Source organism: Herpailurus yagouaroundi, unplaced genomic scaffold (assembly GCF_014898765.1).
Source record: "Herpailurus yagouaroundi ecotype Mexico unplaced genomic scaffold, PumYag 29, whole genome shotgun sequence".
Taxonomy (NCBI): Eukaryota; Metazoa; Chordata; class Mammalia; order Carnivora; family Felidae; genus Herpailurus; species Herpailurus yagouaroundi.
Window position 1 is genome coordinate 50,652,675 of NW_024412377.1, and position 17,974 is coordinate 50,670,648.

Here is a 17,974-nt window from a genome sequence, read left to right on the forward strand (position 1 = left end):
TGTTCCCCCCCCCCCCCGGGTTGACAGAACACCCTGGGAAGCAGGACTACACTTGCCATTATCGCTAAGTGGGTTCTGAGCGGATGAGATGATCATAGCAAAAGGGGAGTGAAGGGTGGACTGTCTCTGATTGGGGAGAGGAAGGAGGGAAGCAGCTAGAGCCCAAGCTGGTGCTACATACCAACACCTATGTAGGGGGATGGCCCACACATGTAGGGGTGGCCTCACAACACTCCACAACGAAACCAATGTGTGTTCCCCATGAGATGAAGCCTCACAGGGAGAGCCAAAGGCCAGTCCATGTCATTCAAGGAAACGACAACCCATGTAATGAAGAGGACCAGTCCCTCACCAGGGGCAGCTGAGTAAGGGGACACTTCGGCCCTTCCGTCCTTCTGTCCTGCTTCAACACCAGAGGACATGTGTGGAGGAGACAGGGTAGTGACAATAGACCCTACTCCCCTCCCTGCCAAGCTCCTTAGAGACACAGGTCCAGTGTTTGTGTATGTGTTTGGGGTTGGGGGCAAACACTGTCAGGGGACGGTGGGAAGAAGAGAGTCATTGCTTGAAAATAAGCTCAAAATGTGAAGGAGTAACCCCTAATAACTGCAAATAAGTGGTATTGGACTAAGATGATGGTAAGCATTGCTAAAGAGAGTTTGAGAGCACATGGTGGCACTTTTGTGTTTGAAACTCTGTTCCTTAATAAACTGGATTCCATCGTAGTTATTGGGCAATGGCCTTTTAAAGATTCAATTTTCATAGCCAGTATGCCTTTCCCCAGCTGCTTGTATCTGCCCACTTCATGTGACAGCTTTTTTCAGGCCTGGAGGGTGCCATCTCAATACATTGGCCATCGAAGGTGATGATCCAGGGGAGAGAAAGGAGGATGTCCCCAGAAAACCTTGCAGGCTCAGTAATTTGTATGGGAGTGAGCAAGAGGGTGTGATTGTCCCCTCTTACCTCTGGGGGTAGGAAAAGGTTATGTTCAGATTGGGTGTGTAAGAATATCAGGCCTTTTTAACCCACATTTACTGCCAAATCCTTCCCTTCTGAGTCTGAGTCACCGTTCCAGCCACCTGCTCCTTGTGGCCATCTGGGAGTCCTAAAATCATGGAGTCTAGGATGTCATCCTCACTCCCATCACTTAAGGCACAGTTGTGTCTGTAGAGCAGAATGAAGTAGAGAGAGAAAGTAATATTGAGGGCTGAGAGGGAGGAGGGACTCAGAAAGAGGGGCTATTTGGAAATGAAAACTGCCTTGGATTCCATCATAGCCTCTGTTCTGAGAACAAGAAGAGGAAGAGAGGCTGACAGGGGAGGTTAGTTTTTAGCAACTGTTTTAAAGTTGACAACAGAGGAAAAGAGACCAGAACCACAGACAAAGTTAACATTTTGCACTTCAGCATCGTTTGATCTTTCAAAAAGTCCCCAATCTTCAGAGGGGTTGTCCCTGGATAAGAGGTTCTGTTCTGAACTGGAGGAAGATCTCGGTGAAACAGGGATGGAGTTTATGGTCCCTTCCCCAAATCACTCCCTATCAGCATCCCATAATACTGGAAATCCCCGGGGTTAACTTTGCTTTCCTTCTGGCCACACTTATGAAGCTCATTTAATGCATTCCATAGTGTTGTCTCAATTTATAGATGAGCTAATTGAGGCTTGGATAAATTAAACAGTGGCAACTCATACAGCTGGTAAACCACACATCTCAAGATTGAAGCTCAGGCTTGTTTGATTCCAGACTCTATCACACTAGTGGCCCCACTATATGTTCACTCTTATAGGATCGGGACCTGCTCTGTCAACTCTGTTACGTGGTTTACTGACCAAGGTAACCAGGAGATCAGCCTGTGGAGTTTGGGGGTCAGGAGGGCTTGAGTTTGAGTCTTGAATCCATCATTAATCAGTTGTGTGACTTTGGAAACTCAGTCTCTTCAGTTCACTCAAAAGGAGGCTGGGCTATGAGAAGTCCAACAAAGCACATGGTAAGCATTTTACTAGATTACTGTTAATTTTTTAAAGCTATATATTCTTTGGCCATGAACAAGCAATGAAAGAGAACAAACAATGATCAGAATGATAGCTAACATTTATTGAGTGCCTAGGATGGATTAGACACTGTTGAAAGATCTCTCCATGTACTAAATTAATTCTCTTCACAATCAATGAGGTCTGTACAATTAACATCAGTATACAAAGAAGAAGCACATCCAGCTACAGGTAGAGGAGTCAGGATTTGAACCAAGGTGGCTGAACTTGAGCGCTCGCACTCACCAGCAGGAGGTAAGCTTCGTGTGGGCGTTCTTGGGAAGTTGGAAGCAGAGGGTGCTGCTTAGGGAGGGTGAATAGGAGGCTTTGGTCCTGGGGGCAGCATGTGGGCTTTGGGCTTTGGGAAGAGGGCAAGACAGGATGACCATGGACACGGAGTTGGGTGTTTGAGACAGCTGTCACCTGTGGGATCTTGAAGACTGAATTCTAAAGGTGAATCACACTGTCAGAGCTTCTGTTTCCTTAGAGATGGTCTAGACTCATCTCATGCTCTTTTAAACTGTGCCCTGTGGACCCTTAGAGTCCTCCAAGGAGTGGGTAGATGGGGTCCTAGGTGGGGGCTCAGCACATGGGTCTTTAAGACCCTCTTCCTTGCTTCAACTAGAGCGATTTCACTTTGCTTTTCACTTTTTTTTTTTTTTTTTTTAGGTACAACTTACATACAAATCTCATGAGAAAGCTTGATGAGTTTTTATATATGTATACATCCAGGTAGCCATTACCCAGATCAAGGTAAAGAACATTCTCTGCTCCCCGGGGCAAGTTCTCTGCTGTCCTCTCCTAGTCAGTGCCCTTACCAAAGATAACCACCTTCTGATCTTTCCTGTTTTTGAACTTCATATAAATAGAATTATAAAGTTCATGCTCTTTTTGTGTCTGGCTTCTTTCACTCAAAATTATATGGAGACATTCATCCACGTTTTGGAGTGTAGCAATGCTCTTCGTTTTTTCATTGCCATGTAGTATTACATTGCATGACAATATTACAGTTTATTCATCTTTTGTACTATTGATGCACAGTTGGGTTGTTTCTGGGTTTTGGTATTATAAACATAGCTGTTATGAACATTCTTGCACAAGCCTTGTGATGGACAAATGAGTGCATTTCTGTTGAGTGTATACCCAGGGATGGTTTATAGAGCTCTGGTGGGTAGAACAGCTGTTTTTGAATACACATTTCATAAAGCGGGGGTCCTCATAAGATTTCACTTGGGATGTGTGGCTGCTTAAGATTTCTTTTTAAAGGAAAAAGTTTAACTTCCACGAGTGCAATCCTCTGCATTTGCAGATGATCAGACGGAGATTCAGAGAAGACGGTGATTTGCTCAGACTTAAGCCACAGCAAAGCCATGCCTGGAACTCAATTACTAGATAGAAGTTTCTTATGAACTTCTGAGCTGTCTGAAATGGGTGCTGTATATCACTCAACCTGGCTGCTGGTCAGATGTGGAAAGGACAATCTGAGTCAGAAGCCCTGGGTTCAAGCCCCACAACTGTTACCAGTGTGTGATGCATGGCAAGGTACTTGCTGCTGTGAACTAACTGGAAAGTGGATACCCTGCTTCCCAGCATTGCTGGATTAAAGGAGATCACGATGCAGAGACCCTCCATTGGTTGAGAAGCACTTAACATCATTATTATCATTACCATCAAAATATATTCTAAGGGGATGCTTTGGTAAGCATACTGTTTCCTTGTAATATTAATGCTTATAATAATTCACTACTTCACATTTTATTTTTTTCAGCCTGACTTAATAGTTTTTAATGAGAGCTTTCCCCCCTTCATTAAAAAGCTAGTGTGACAGATAGTATTTCCCAAAGATGGCCACACCAAAGTATACCCCATCCTATGTGCTGCTGTCTGATGGAACATTTTTATGTGACACATCTCCATTGAAGTTAACAGGGTCAGCGTTCTCTCCCCTCAAACCTGCGCGGACCTTTGTAACTACCTCAACTAATGGAACTTGGCAGAAATGAGGATACATGAGGACAAATCCAGAGTTAGAAAGGAGAGGTCTACATTTTGGGGTGTTTCCTAGAGAGAACAGAAACAACCCCAGGAGAAGACACTGCGTTGGGTTTTGCTTTTCTGATTTCACACTGTGGTCCTTTTCATTTCTCATGTCTTCATTTAAACTTTCCATAGCAAACACCCCCTTGAGTTAAACCTGAGATAAGAACCGAATTCTGAGTAGCTTCCAACTCAGATGGAATTGCAGTCATTTGCAAGGAGCCTAATGACTCTGGGAGAAAGGACTGGAGGCCACATCCTCCTCTTGCGGATTGGCAGGGGTGGGGGGGCACGGGGGGGGCAGGGACAAGATTGTGGGCGAGAGCTCTCCTGGGAGGACGATAGCTCCCCTTAGCCTGAGAGGCAGATGGGCTTCTAGCACCCAAGCCCTAAAGGCAGAATGACACCTATGAGTACGGGTGGCTGGGAGTCACACAGAGAGAGCTTGCTTGTCGACTTGCCCCCCGAGAGGTCCAGATTTCTGTGAAAAAGGTCCTTCTGTCAAGACGGTTTGTATTACAAATGTAAAAATAGTATATTCTTCACATATGTAAATTGCTTCCCACATTGGAAAGCAGGTTCACATGCATTTCTTATTTGATTTTTCCAAAGGCCATATAAAGAAGCTAGAGAATGTATCACCATCAACACCATCCTTCCTCCTCCTTCCTCTTCTCCTCTTCCTCCCCCTTCTTCTTCTTCCTCTCCTCCTTCTCCTCCTCCTGCTTCTCCTCCTTCCCCTCTTTCTCCTCCTTCTTCTCCTTCTGCCTCCTCCTCCTCTTCTTCTCTTTCTCCTCCTCCTTCTCCTCCTCCTCCTCCTCCTCCTCCCCCTCCTCCTTCTCCTCCCCCTTCTTCTTCTTCTTCTTCTTTCCCTTCTTCTTCTTCTTCTTAATTTTATATTTAAAAGAACTGAAAGGGTAAGGGCTTTGCCCAAGATCACACAGCTAGCAAGCAGAAATGCCAGTGAAAGAATTGGGTCTTCTGGCTTCTGAGAAAATTTCCTTTACTGCATGGTAGACTTGATCCATGCGGGAGCAGGAGTTTTGGGCACCATAGCAGATCAATGGCAGAGCTAACTTGAGGCGGGGGTACTCTTCACCCTTTTGATTGCCCCAAAGCTCTTTTCTATATGCATAATACTGACTCTATGTGGGATAAAATGCCCCTGTGTCCCCTGATGACTTTCCTGCCTCTGTCAGAAAAGAACCACCCTATCAGTCATTTACATTTTAGTGAGAATATAAGGACTTATGTTTCCTCTAACAGAGATATTTGTGTTTTACATCTTATCTCGCTGTGATGATTGACCCTTGGAAAAGGCATTCCCAGCATCAGTAAGAAGGTAGAAGAGGCATTTTCTCAGGGGCAAGGCGGGGAAGCTAGCAGGAGAGATTTTATAGACTCCCCCCAACCCCATAGCATCATGTCAGCAGATGCTAATTACTTCAGTCACAAAACTTCAGTTATCAAATATCTGAGAGGTGGGTGCTGGGGATACAATAATGAGTAGGGTGTGGTCCATGGAAAAAGTCACAGTCTGGTGGGGGAGACAGGCAAGGATGCAAGTAACTGTAATATATAGTAAGTGCTATCACAGATGTAAGTGTTTAGGGTGCTATCAAAGCATGAAGGAACCAGGGTAAGAAGCAGGACATATCAGAGGTTTTTGGAAAAGGTAACATCAGTTGGGCTGAGTCTGGTAACATCAGTTGGGCTGAGTCTGGACAGGCAAATAAAACTGCCATCTCTTGAATATCTTAGTCCGAGTTGTGTAGAAGAGCAAATCTGAGGGATTATATGCTGATACTAGGGAAGAGTGTAACCCTAGGGAAAGCAGGCATGAAGGAAAGGGTAGTGAGTATGCAGAGTGGAGAGTAATATGATGGAGTGCATTATTGCACCGGCCACAGCTCTGTAGCAAGCCTGGATGATTGCTGCCTCTCACTAGACAGCCTCAGAGAGGCTGCATGGAAGGTGGCCGATGCAGTGTCCTGTCGGGGGTCAGGGGATGGAGAGGAAATGTATTTTCTGGCTCTCTCCCATTTCTGATCCCCCAGTGGCTCAAGCTCACCCCAGGGAGAGTTAACTCTCATGTATTTCCAGTTCAAGTCGCATGCCCTGTGGCTGGCAATTTATCTGAGTCCAAGTCTGGGAGTATTGAGAGGTGCAAGAAGTCACTGGTGGCAGCTGTAGGGGCAAACGCTGTGGCCCGGGTGCTGACAGAGGAGATCTGAGGTAGCCTAGAGGGGGGAGCACGGGGGAGCTAGCAGGGCGTTTACACACACTGGATTGTCTAATCCTCACGATAACCCTGTGTGATGGGTTGCATTGTGTGCCCCCAAAAGACGTGTTGAAATCCTAATCCCTGTTACCTGTGAATGTGACCCTACTGGGAAATAAGGTCTTTGCAGATGTCATCAAGATGTAAATGAAGAGGAGGTCAAAATGGAGAAGGGTGGCCCTTAACCCAATATGACTGTCGTCCTTAGAAGAAAAGAAGAGGCATAGAGACAGCCACATACCGAGAGAAGGATGGCAGGTGCCGACCTAGACAGGCAGGGAGATGCCATGTGATGAGGCAGGGAGGCGTCCAGGAGCCAAAGAGCACCAGGAGTGCTGACAACAGCAGAGGCAGAGAAAAAGGCACAGAACAGATTCTCCCCTCCAGGCTCTAGAGAGAGCACAGTCCTGGGGTGCCTCAGTGGCTCAGTCAGTGAGCATCCGACTTCTGCTCAGGTCATGATCTCATGGTTTGTGAGTTTGAGCCCCACGTCAGCCTCTGTGCTGACAGCTCAGAGCCTAGAGCCTGTTTTGGATTCTGTGTTTCCCTCTCTCTCTGCCCTTCCCCACTCACATTCTGTCTGTCTGTCTGTCTCTCAAAATTAATAAACATTAAGAGACAGAGAGCACAGTCCTGAAGACTGCTTGATCTTGGACTTGCAGCCTCCAGAAGAATGATGCAAGTGCATACATTTCTGTTGCTTTAAGCCACCTGTTCGTGGTGCTTTTTGCAGGAGCCCGAGATGTAAGGTAGAGCTGAACAGAGGCATGATGCACAGATAACTGTGGCTCAAACCTGAAGAATGAAGCAGGGTGAGGCCCACGGTGTGGAGGCTGGCCAGAGCGGACAGTTACTGAGAACATTCTACGCGGTGAGCGCTGCTCTGAGTGCTCTTCCTCTACCCTCCCATTTAATCCTCACAAAACCCAGTGAGGAACAACCTGTATATGCCTATTTTCCAAAGAAGGACTTGAGGCACAGAGCACTTAAGCAACTCGCTTAATGTCACAGTCAATGGCATTGAAACCCTGGCACCCCCAAGCGTATGGTCTTTTTGTTCACCCTGCATTCATTCACCCAAGGCTGACACAGTGCCCCCTCTGTGCTAGGGGGCGGGGTGCAGAGCTGAACACTTTGGTTCCCCCAACCTCACAGCCCTCACCGTCTTTCTAATCCAATCCAGTTGGCACTCTCCCACACTTAACTCAAGAACTGCTCTGAAATGTAACTGGTCTGAGCTTATGTGCTATATGTGTAGAATACACACCAGGTTTAGAAGACCTAATACAAAAAGAATGCAAAATATACCATTAATAATTTTTAATATTGACTGCATGTTGAAGTGACTGTGTTTTGGATATAAACTATATCATTAAGGTTTATTGTACCTTTAAGAAAAAAAAGTGGCCACCAGAAAACTAGAGTCATGTGGGCGTTCACATGCTATTTCTGTTGGATGGCGTTGCTCTAGAATGTGAAGTCCTTGAAGGCAGGGGCTGTCTCTGTATTGTTCACCGTGGGTCCCAGGAGACAGAACAGGGCCAGTACACAATGGTCCCTCAATAGAGTTGTTGGATAATTGAATAAATGACCAAATCCCATGCACCTTTGCCTGCTCATCTGTTCCCTGTGAACACAAGGTCAGACCTCACTTGTACCTTGCTTTGTCTCTCTGGGAAATCCCTCAGTTATTCTGAGGCTTAAACAGAAAACAGAGGCTGCTTCATGCCAAGAAATGGAGAGGCTGCATATGTGGTGGAATTTGGAAAATAAAAAGGGTCAGAGTATTTCCAGCCACAATGGCAGCTATCACTGACTGGATGCAAATTCTGTGCCTGGCATCATTCTCAACACTTTGTACGGAGTGAGTCATTTAATTCTAACGACCCTATGACATCCATCTCGCTATCAACTCCATTTGATAGATGGGGGAAATTAAAGCTCAGATAGACTAAGTCACACCCCTGGGATTGCAGGGCTGGATTTGTAACCAGGTCTGTTTGATAATGACACTTGGGTTCTCAACCACTCCCACAGAGCATAGGGAAAATGGGACTGGGATTCCCCCTCCCCCACAGAGTGACCCTTCACCAGGTCCCCTTTGTGCTGAGGCCCCAGAGCAGCCCTAGACAGCGGACGTCCTGGCTCTCCTGGGTTCTGGGGAACCTATCATCTGTGTGGTGTATTACCACATTTTCTGGGCATCTAGGCTCATTCTGCCAGTACATCCAGCCATATCTTGTCATGTATCTTCTTCACCAGATGGCTGGGCTGTTTGTGGGCTGGCTCCCCCACCTTCTGTACCTGTGACGTGGCCATGAGCCAGCAGGTGAGTGAGCATCTGGGGCAGGGGATAGCCCCCACCTGTGCCTTCTGAGAAGCCATCCCTTCTTGTCCTTTGGGACCTTGGCTTCTACCGATTCCTGGAGAGCAGAAACTCGCAGAGAGGCCCCAAACCACTTGTTCCATTGCCGCTGAAGAATGTGTGCTGATCTTCCATGTGTTTGTGTTAGTCCATTGTCCCTTCAGGTCAGGTGGTGGGCCTGCAGGTCATGAACTCAGGTGCTGGGATCAGGCACCGTGCCCTTCAGTTCAGAACATCACCTCTCTCTAGCCATATTGTTGGAGAGCTCATTCTTTCTCTCTAAGGCTCAGCCTTCTCTTCAGTGAAATGAGGTCAGTAAGAAACCACTTACTTTGCTATTGTTTCCTGTCAAGGCATCGCTCAAAGTCTTGACCCCCTGTCCTCTAAACTCATACCGCAGTCCTGACTCCTGCATGGATTAACACCCATTCATTTGTAATGTCACCTGGTGGTGTGCATGCATCTGGCAGGTATGGTTCCCATGGTCTTCAAAGAGAAAATGCTTAGCACATGAGCTAGCATTACTGCCCGGTTCAGGTCCTGAGCCTGCTCCTTCTTACTCCCTATGTGGCCTTGGTGAGGTTACTCTACCTCTCTGAACCTCGGTTTCCTTATCTCTAAGCGGCGATAGTAATACCCCTCTTGAAAGGTTATGGTGGGGCCACGTGGAACAGTCCTGGAAAATGCATGTAAAATGCGGTCATGACTTCAAGAGGGGCGTGTTCATGTCCTTGTCCATCCACACTACCTGGCACCTGCTCTTCCCATGATGACCAGCCCATCTCCATGAATGCAACTCAGCTTTCCCTTTGCTGAAGCCAAAAAACTTGGCATCATCGTTGACTCCGTTCTCTCTCAAACAGCCGTGAAATACTGTTGGCGGGTTGTCCCGCCTTCACCTGCTCCACCCCTCTGCTGACCCTGGTCAAAGTCGCCAGCATCTCCTACCTGCATCTCAACTCCTACCTGGTCTCCCTGTTTCCATCCTTGACTCCACAGCATGATCCTTTGGTGGGATTAGCTTGTTTGTAGATCGTTTTTATTTTTTTAAGCAAATACTTAAATGGTGCTCCCTAGGTGCCAGGCACAAGTCTGAGTGCTTTACAGATTTCAACTCACCTGGATTCTTACAACAGCCCCAGGAAGACAGTACTTAACTGAAGTCACCCATCTAGTCAGTGGCAGGGCTGGGGTGGCCATCTGGCTCCTGATTGGTGCTGCCAACAGTGATCCTCTTAAAACACGTCAGATTGTGTCCCTGCTCTGCTCAGACCCTCCAGTGGCTTCTCATGGGCTCGGAGTAAAAGCCAAATCCTCACCATTCTGCTCTAGCTACGTTGGCCTTAAACACCGCAAGCCCACTCCTGCCTCAGGGTCTCTATGCTTGCTGGTTTGCTTTCATGTCCTCAGCCCAACCAGCCCTGATTATCTCAGGGCCATGAGCTCTGTTAATGTCCATGAGTTTGGACGTTATCTGAACGGAATGAGGAATCCACTAAGGAGCATGGAAAAAAAGTCACGTAATGTGGTGTGCCGGAGCTTATACTTGCTCACCAGGGCCAGTTGTTAAATTTTTAGGAGATTCGCAAGCTGAGTATTAAATCATGGTAGCTTGAAATTCAAAAACAGGTGAGAGAGAGCATTTACACCATGGAAGTTGGCAAGCACTACAAATCATGGCTCCCCTCCCACCCTGCCTCCCCAGAGAGCTGTCGTTAAGTATTTACCAGCACACCAGTGGCTTTGACAAAGGTTTGTATGAAGTGCAAGTAAGGTGTTAACTTACTAAGTCAGGACAGGCTTCCCAGAAGACCTGGCATATAAACTGGGTCCTGAGACATCAGTAGGCACTTGCCAAAGGTTAGAAGGCATCCCAGAATGAGCAAACCAAGTGAGGAAAAGCACAAAGGTATGAAATTTCCCTTTGGGGTTATTAAGGGTGGCAATGGTGTGTGGAGGGGAGGAGGAGGGGGAAGGCACGTTGTATGGAAAGAGAACAGCAGAGACAGGCTGGAGGCAGATTGTGTGAGAACCTCAAGACCAGGTAAGGGGCTTGGACTCTCTCCTGGGGTCCTCGGGAGCCATGGCAGGTTGTGGAGCAGGGGTAGGTCAAGGCATTGCTGAACACTGCATGTTAGCAAGCCTATTCTGGTTGTCGTGTGGAGAATGCATCAGAGATGGGAGGTCAGGCACTGTTTGGAACCAGTTCACTTTGCATGCTAATGGTGAGGGTTAGGAGTAGATGATACAGACAGTGCCTGCCTATGGATATTCCCATACAGCTCTGTGGGAAGACTTGTCCCATGGAGGTCCCATGAGCTTCTTTTTGGGGGGTTAGTTCACTGCCAATTGCAAAGCTTTCTGGGAAACAAGAAAATTGCAGTGAGTCCTCCTTGTAAGGGAGCGTGTAAGAGGGTTGTCGTCCATCTGACCTTGGGACACCCTCCCTTGGGACCCAGGCTCCATGCACAGTCAGTCCCGGGAAGGCCATAGGAAGTGGGTGGAAATAATAGCAAGTGTGGGCACTTTCTAATTGTAGACTGTTCAACGCCTTTGGTTCCCCAGCGTGCCATTGGGGGAGGAACAGTTGTCATCCCCATCTTACAAATGAAACAGAGATTAGGCAACTTGTGCGAGGGCCAGCCAGTGCACAGAAGAGCTGGACTCCAACCCTAGAGACCATCCTCTTTACTGCCATCCTATGCTGCCTCTCTGTTTTCAGATACAATGGTTCTTATTTTTGCAATGGCCACAGCTCCTACTTTTATTTTCCATTTTGTACGTGGAGAAGCTGAGGTTCAAGATTTCATGGTTGTCCCGGGCCAGTGAGCAGCAGAGCTGGCCCTCAAACCCTGCAGCCTGAGCCCCGCCTTCCAGGAAGGAGGGAGACAAGATGAGAGAAGGTAAAGATGGGCCCCAGAGGGCAAGAGTGCCCCAGCCTGTGAGGTTTGGGTCCGGTGCTTTCAAAAGGATGAGAATTTTTGTCTTCATAGTTTGGAAATCCCATAGGAGGACACAAACATCACCCACAATGGCTCTTTTCCCGCCACACCCACCTCCTCTCTTGGCCAAGACTTTGGTTCTTCCAGGATGTGACAACAAAATCTTGCCTCAGAGTTGGAGGATGCAAATGTCAGGGCTTCCCTCTGGGTCTTAGAGGATAGGTGTTTCGGGGAGTGGTTTCACTGGGAGTGAAGAAAACTGCTGTCCAAACCCCATGTCACTTTGCATTTTGAAACTCTGCCCGTAGGCCTTGGTGTACATCCCTGATAGTTAACACACACCAAGTGGTGGAGCCTGGAGAGGTGCCCAGTGCCCATCACAGCCTGGGGAAGCCCCAAGAAGCTGGCACATGATGAATTAGAAGTTACCCGGTTTACTGAGCAGCAGCAGCAGCATCAACTTTGGGGGCCAACTTTGAGGAAATCCAAGGAGCCTGTAACAAGAACTCCCATTTATTGAGCACTCATTATGAACCAGGAACCAGGCTAAGCATCTCACTGACTACTCAAACAATGCTATGACCTAAGCCTTGGTTGAAAGATGGGAAACTGAGTTTAAGTGTCCTGCCCCAGGGCTGAGCTGACATTTGAATCCAGGTCAGACTCCATGTGTGCAAATTAAACACCTGCACCCTGACTGCTGTGGGGGAGCGAAGGCAGAAGCAGCAGGACCAATGAGGAGGTAGACACAATAATCCAGGTGGGAAAAAATGATAGCTCAGACTAAGGTGGTGTTGGAGAAGTGGTACGGGATGCTTGGATTCAAGGTGTATATTGAAGCCGTGTTGATGGTTGGATGTGAAACGTGAAAAAGATATTAATCAAAAGACAAGACCTAGATTTTTGATCTGAGCAACAAAGCGCAAGAAAGTGTCATTTGCTAAGATGGGGACCTCAAGGGCAGGGCAGGGTTTGGGGGTGAAGATCGAAAACTAACCTGGAGGGTCAATTCAACAACTGAATGGAAACACCATCAGGGGAGAGGTAGGGAGAAGAGGTGTACATTTGGTTGTCATCAGTGTATAGATGCAGTTTAAAGTCCTGGGCTCGATGAGATCGTCAAGTAAAGGACTATAAATAAGAAAATGGCCAAGGGCGGAGCTTTAGAGAGTCTAGCAATTAAAGGGTGAGCTCTGTGTGTGTGTGTGTGGGGGGGGTAGCTAGCAGAGGAGACTGAGCAGTAAAAAGCAGTGGGTAGGAGGACAACCAGGTGAGGGTTAAAGAAAAACATGTTTAGGGGTGCTTGGGTGTTTCAGTTGGGTTAAGTGTACAACTCTTGATTTCGGCTTAGGTCATGGTCTCCCAGTTGGTCCTGAGATTCAGCTGGATTCTGTGATGGGTGTGGAGCCTGCTTGGGATTCTCTCTCTCTCCCTTGTCCTCTGTCCTTACCCTGTGCACACACACGTGTGCATACTCTCTCTTTCTCTCTGTCTCAAAAAATTAAAACTGAAAAAAGAAGAACATGTTTCAAGAAGGAGAGGTGATCATCAGGTCATTGCTGCTGAAGGTCAAATAAGATAAGGAGAGATTTGGCCATTGGCTTTGGCAAAGCATAGCCCTTTATTGACCCTGATACCCTAGTGATGACAAACTCTTTAGACCTATCATGGTGGCTGCCCTTCAATTTCTGGGTAAGGATCCCAAGATTATGGAGCATAGAGATGACAGAGCCACCATTTATTTAGACAGTCTTCTAAGTTTGGACTCTGGATCTGCCAGTAGCTGTGTGACCTTGGGTAGGTTGCTAACCCCCTCTGAACTTCACTTTCTTCATCTGTAGATGGGCAAAGATAATGCCTGTCTTATAAATTATGGTGAAGCATGGATTACATGAAATCATATATACAAAACATCAAATGCCTAGTAGGTACTTATTATTATAATTATTATAATTATTGGTTTTATTAATATTGTCAGCTTCAGAGTGGCACCTATATTTCTGAGAAAATCAATGTCCTAATTTTGAATGGGGCTTCATTAATGCTAAAGAAAGTGATGGAAAGTTCTTTGCAGTTTCAGACATTCTTCTCCCTGTGCCACCCCAGGGTGGCAGAATTAGACCTAATCTGATTATATCAATCTCTGCTTTGAGCAGTTTGTTGTGCTCTCTGGGAAGAGACCAAGACCACTTCCTGGACCCACAAGGCCTGAGTAGTCCAGGCCCCCCACCTTGTCTCATACCAGGTCACTTCTCCAACTCCTCATAGTTTCCTGAGAGTGCTGTTCTCTCTCCAGCAACAGGGCATTGCTCATGCTGTTCCCTCTTCCACAAATTCCTTCTCTTCCCTCTTCCCTGTGTTAAATTCTCATCTTTCTCCTCCCGGGCCAATGGTCACTCCCTTGGGAAGCCCTCCCTGAGCTCCTGGGCTGATTCAATTTCTTTGCTAGAAGTTGCCAGAGCTCCTGTGCCTCCTTCATGGCCCTTACCCTATTTCTGACCCTCCATTCTTGGCATGAGCCTTGGTGTAATACCTGACTTCACTAGACTCAAAGTGCATGAGGGCAAGGCCAGGCCTGCTCTGCTCACCAGTGCTTGTCTTGTGTCAAGCCCGGGGTCCGGCACACAGGGAAAATAAAATACAGAATTGTTGACTGAGTGAATGAGTAGTTGTTTAACACAGTGAATATGTGAACAGATGGCTTTCCTTTTGCAGAGCAATGCAGGTGTCTCTGAAAGGTTGTTTGAAAGGCAAATATAAAACCAAATCTTATTCCATTTACTTTAATTACAATACTAAGGAGTGGGAATAAATCTTGCCCTTGAAATATAATAAAGTCATACATTAAAACCTGGACTGTCATTTCCACTCGTTTCCTTTCTACAATGATAATCTCCTGATAAGACATAAATAATGGCACTTAAAATAGGTTCCCGACTTGGCTCGGCCACTAACTAGCTGCTGATCATCGACAAGTCACTTAAGCTCTGCGAGTCACCATTTACCTCATAGGGTTCGTGTGAGGCTCTGGGTTGGTGGTGTGAAAGCTCTTTGCAAGCAAGGTCTTATTTATTATCCATTATTCTCAAGAATATGAATAACAAGCAGGACAGGCTGCGTGCCAGAGATGGTTGAGTAGGTTTGCGGGGCTGGGGGATGGCGGCCACAGAGAAATATGGAAAGGAATGGGCTTGGTTAGGAAATTTAAGATGGGGATAGAGGGGTGGGGGATCAGAGATCATGAAGGCTGGGGGGTTATGTCTACCAGGCTAAGCAAAAAAAGGGGGGGGGGTGTTGGTGTCTAAACCTGGGGAAGGTGACCTGAATAAAATCACCCTGGTGGCTGAATTCTTGGAAGCCACATGAAGGAAGGAAAGAATAACCCTCACCCTTAGGCTTGCCATGTGGTTGCACAGGAGAGATGCTGGGTGTCCCCCAGGTGACCTTGGCCTCTTAGGGCCGTGACTCTGTGGACAGGTCTGGGAGGCTGTCCAGGCAAATTCTGCTGCCCAGTGCAGCCTGAGTTCAGTCCCCAGGAGCCGGCATGGAAGCCCCCAAGCCCTGGAGTGGGAGCTAAGCCAGCAGGGCAGGGAGAGGAGGGGTGAGCAATCCAAAGCTTCCAGGGCTGGGCAGGAAAGCAGTAAATGTGAGGAGTAGGCAGCTCCTGGAAACTCGAGGAGACCGGTGTCATTCATTCATTCATTCATTCACTCACTCATTCAACACATAATATTAATTAAACATCTCTCTAGGTGTCACACACTGCTTGGTGCTGAAGATAGAGCATTTACATTCCAGTGGGGGAGGCCGACTACGAGAAGTAAACAAACACAGAGTAAAGTGTCAGCTTGCGATGGGTGCTATGAATAAAGATAATGCAGGGAGAAGAGAGGGTGATGGAGGCAGTTATTTTAAGTTGGAGGACCAGGAGAGGCCTCTCTATCCTCCCTCCTCCCACACTCTCAGTGATTTAACCAGATTTCGCAGGGTTTTCTGGCCTCGTTCATAGGTGCTAATGAGCAGCTAGGGGTTGGTGTGGCTACAGTGATAAAAAAGGGTTTCCCTGCACCCTCTGTATCCCTGGCCTCTGAAGTAGGCTCAGCCCCAGCCAAGGGGAGCAGGTGCAAGGCTCAAATCCTGATTAAGAATAAGTATTCCCATGTGTCTGTACAGCTGGAAACAGCTGGCCCTCTGAGTCAGCCGAGAAGGAGGCTGCAGGCTGCAGGCCAGTGGGTGGAGGGGGCGCAGGAGGGAAGCTCCAGGCTACAGTCGTCTGTCTCCTGCTCCGACAGCCTTACTCAGAGGGGAATAGACAGACACATGGGATGCAGTAAGTCAGGGTAGGTCTCACTGCCCCAAATATGCACCTGCCCCACACCCAGTCTCTGACTGAAATCTTACCATGAGATAGTCACTTTTCTGGAAGGTGCAAGGGCATCTCAAAATCTCTTTTTTTTTTCTAAGACAGATAATGGCAGGGCATGTGATGACTTTCCATCTCAAAGAGAAAGCTCTTACTGTGACCCACAAGGAACTACATGATATGCCGTGCCTGCTTTTGGGGGCTGGATTTATAATTTGGGGGGGGGCCAGTACAAAAGGGCAAATTGGCCCTGCTACATTATCGTGAGCTCCCTGAGGGTAGAGATTCTTATCTTTTTGTTTTGGTTTGATGGCCATTCTGTTGCCAACTCCTGGCACCTGACAGAAGCTATTATGTATTATTGTTGAGTGAAGGTGTTTGAGTCATGATGTGGATGTGTTGGGAGGGCTTCTTTTAACTTTTAGGAAGTATTACTGCGCATTAAGCACTGGTCTACGGCAGCGGTTGTCAACCCTGGCTGCACGTGAGTATCACTGCAGGAATTCTTGAAAATCCCAATGCCAGACTCCCTGGGACCAGTTCTGTCAGAATCTAGTGGGGTGGGAATCAGAATTTTCAAAGATTCTAATGTCTGGCCAAGCTTGGGGGCCAGGGGGCTGCTGTGTCCCCCTTGCCGTCAAAGGCTGTTGGACATCCAAATCACCTGGCCGCCTTGGTTACTGATCAGATACCTGGGACCGTTTTCAGAGATTTTGGACGAGTAAGTTTGAGAAGGGGCTGTCCTGTTAACAAGATCCCCAGGGGATTTTGCTTACACCGAAGTCCGAGAACCTGAATTATCTTGGATTCTCTGATTGTGCCCATTTTATAGGCAAGAAAGAATAGACTGAGAGAGGCTGTGTAGTTTGTCCATGGTAACTGGCAGAACAGGGATTCGAACCCAGGGCTTCTGAAACCATGATCTGAGCTTACCCACTAGCTCCCCTGCCTTTCCTCCATCACAAAAACTAGGTGTGCTCCAAGACTAGTGGGGCGATCTGGTTGTGAAAAACAAAGGTAAGATTAAATAAAGATAGGATGCATCTAATATTGTCTATTTTGAAGATGGACAAGTTGGTTACCAGCTCTGTGGTGATGAAACAAGTCTGGCGGGGAACTGACCTCCATCCCAAGGATCACTTGGGTTGGAAGAGCTAGGATTCCAACCCAGTTCTCGAGGCCTAGGATCTAGGCCATTTTCCCTAGACCCTCCCTCAAGTTCCACATTAGTAAGCAAATTGTTAAGCTCTTAGGGCATCCCAGAATCCTCGCTGCTTGTGCTTGGCACACAGTAGGCTCTCAAGCAATGATGGCCAGAGGTATGGCTGACTGGATGGATGAATAGATAGGGGAGGCTGTGAAAGGGTCTGAGTGGCACACATCTCTTTGGTGGGTTTACACTCTATTTTCAAGTAGAGTTGCGACCACTAGAGGGCGATATCGGACAAGAGAAACAAAAGAAATGCTTCACCGTTGTTTCTAGGACTGGGGAAAATAATCCATTTGTGGCTGTGGATTTAAATCAAAAGGAGGCTCTAATTCACAGAGCAATTAAAGTGAGCATTGCCTTACCCTGAGTTTATAGGCTGATGGGAACCTTTCTCAAGCCCCAGTAACACATGGGGCCATCCCTGACCTTTCTAGATTGAAAATCATCAGATTAAGAGGGGAGGAGGGGAAATCTTGGCCATCTTGGCCATCAAGGATGTTTATAGATAATAGCAGGTTAAAAAAAAAAAGACATTCTGTAGCTTCCCAGACTTTTACAACATTGATGGGAGTTAATGTTTCGAGAAATGGTATTATGATGAAGTTGTATGCTGAATTAATTTTCCATAAATAAAACCATGCATTTTCACAGATTGTTTTTTCTGCCCTATCATGGAGGTGTGTGCTGTCCGTGGATAAAAGTTCTCTCCCTTCTTTCTTCTGACCTCTCTCCTCTCCATGAGCCTC

The 17,974-nt window shown here is 47.2% G+C and overlaps 1 long non-coding RNA gene across 2 annotated transcripts in view; it reads left to right on the forward strand.

Annotated features, from left to right (window-relative positions):
• Positions 1 to 7,953, forward strand: part of LOC121010138 (uncharacterized) — a 66,302-nt gene extending 58,349 nt beyond the window's left edge. The window contains exons 4-7 of one of the 2 annotated variants that reach the window (XR_005781019.1): positions 1,787 to 2,285; positions 2,700 to 2,783; positions 3,340 to 3,728; positions 7,082 to 7,953. This is a non-coding gene — a long non-coding RNA (uncharacterized LOC121010138). Of the gene's footprint in view, positions 1 to 1,786; positions 2,286 to 2,699; positions 3,729 to 7,081 lie in introns of both variants that reach the window. The other variant, XR_005781017.1, reaches the window with a different exon arrangement.
• The last annotated feature ends 10,021 nt before the right edge of the window (positions 7,954 to 17,974 follow it).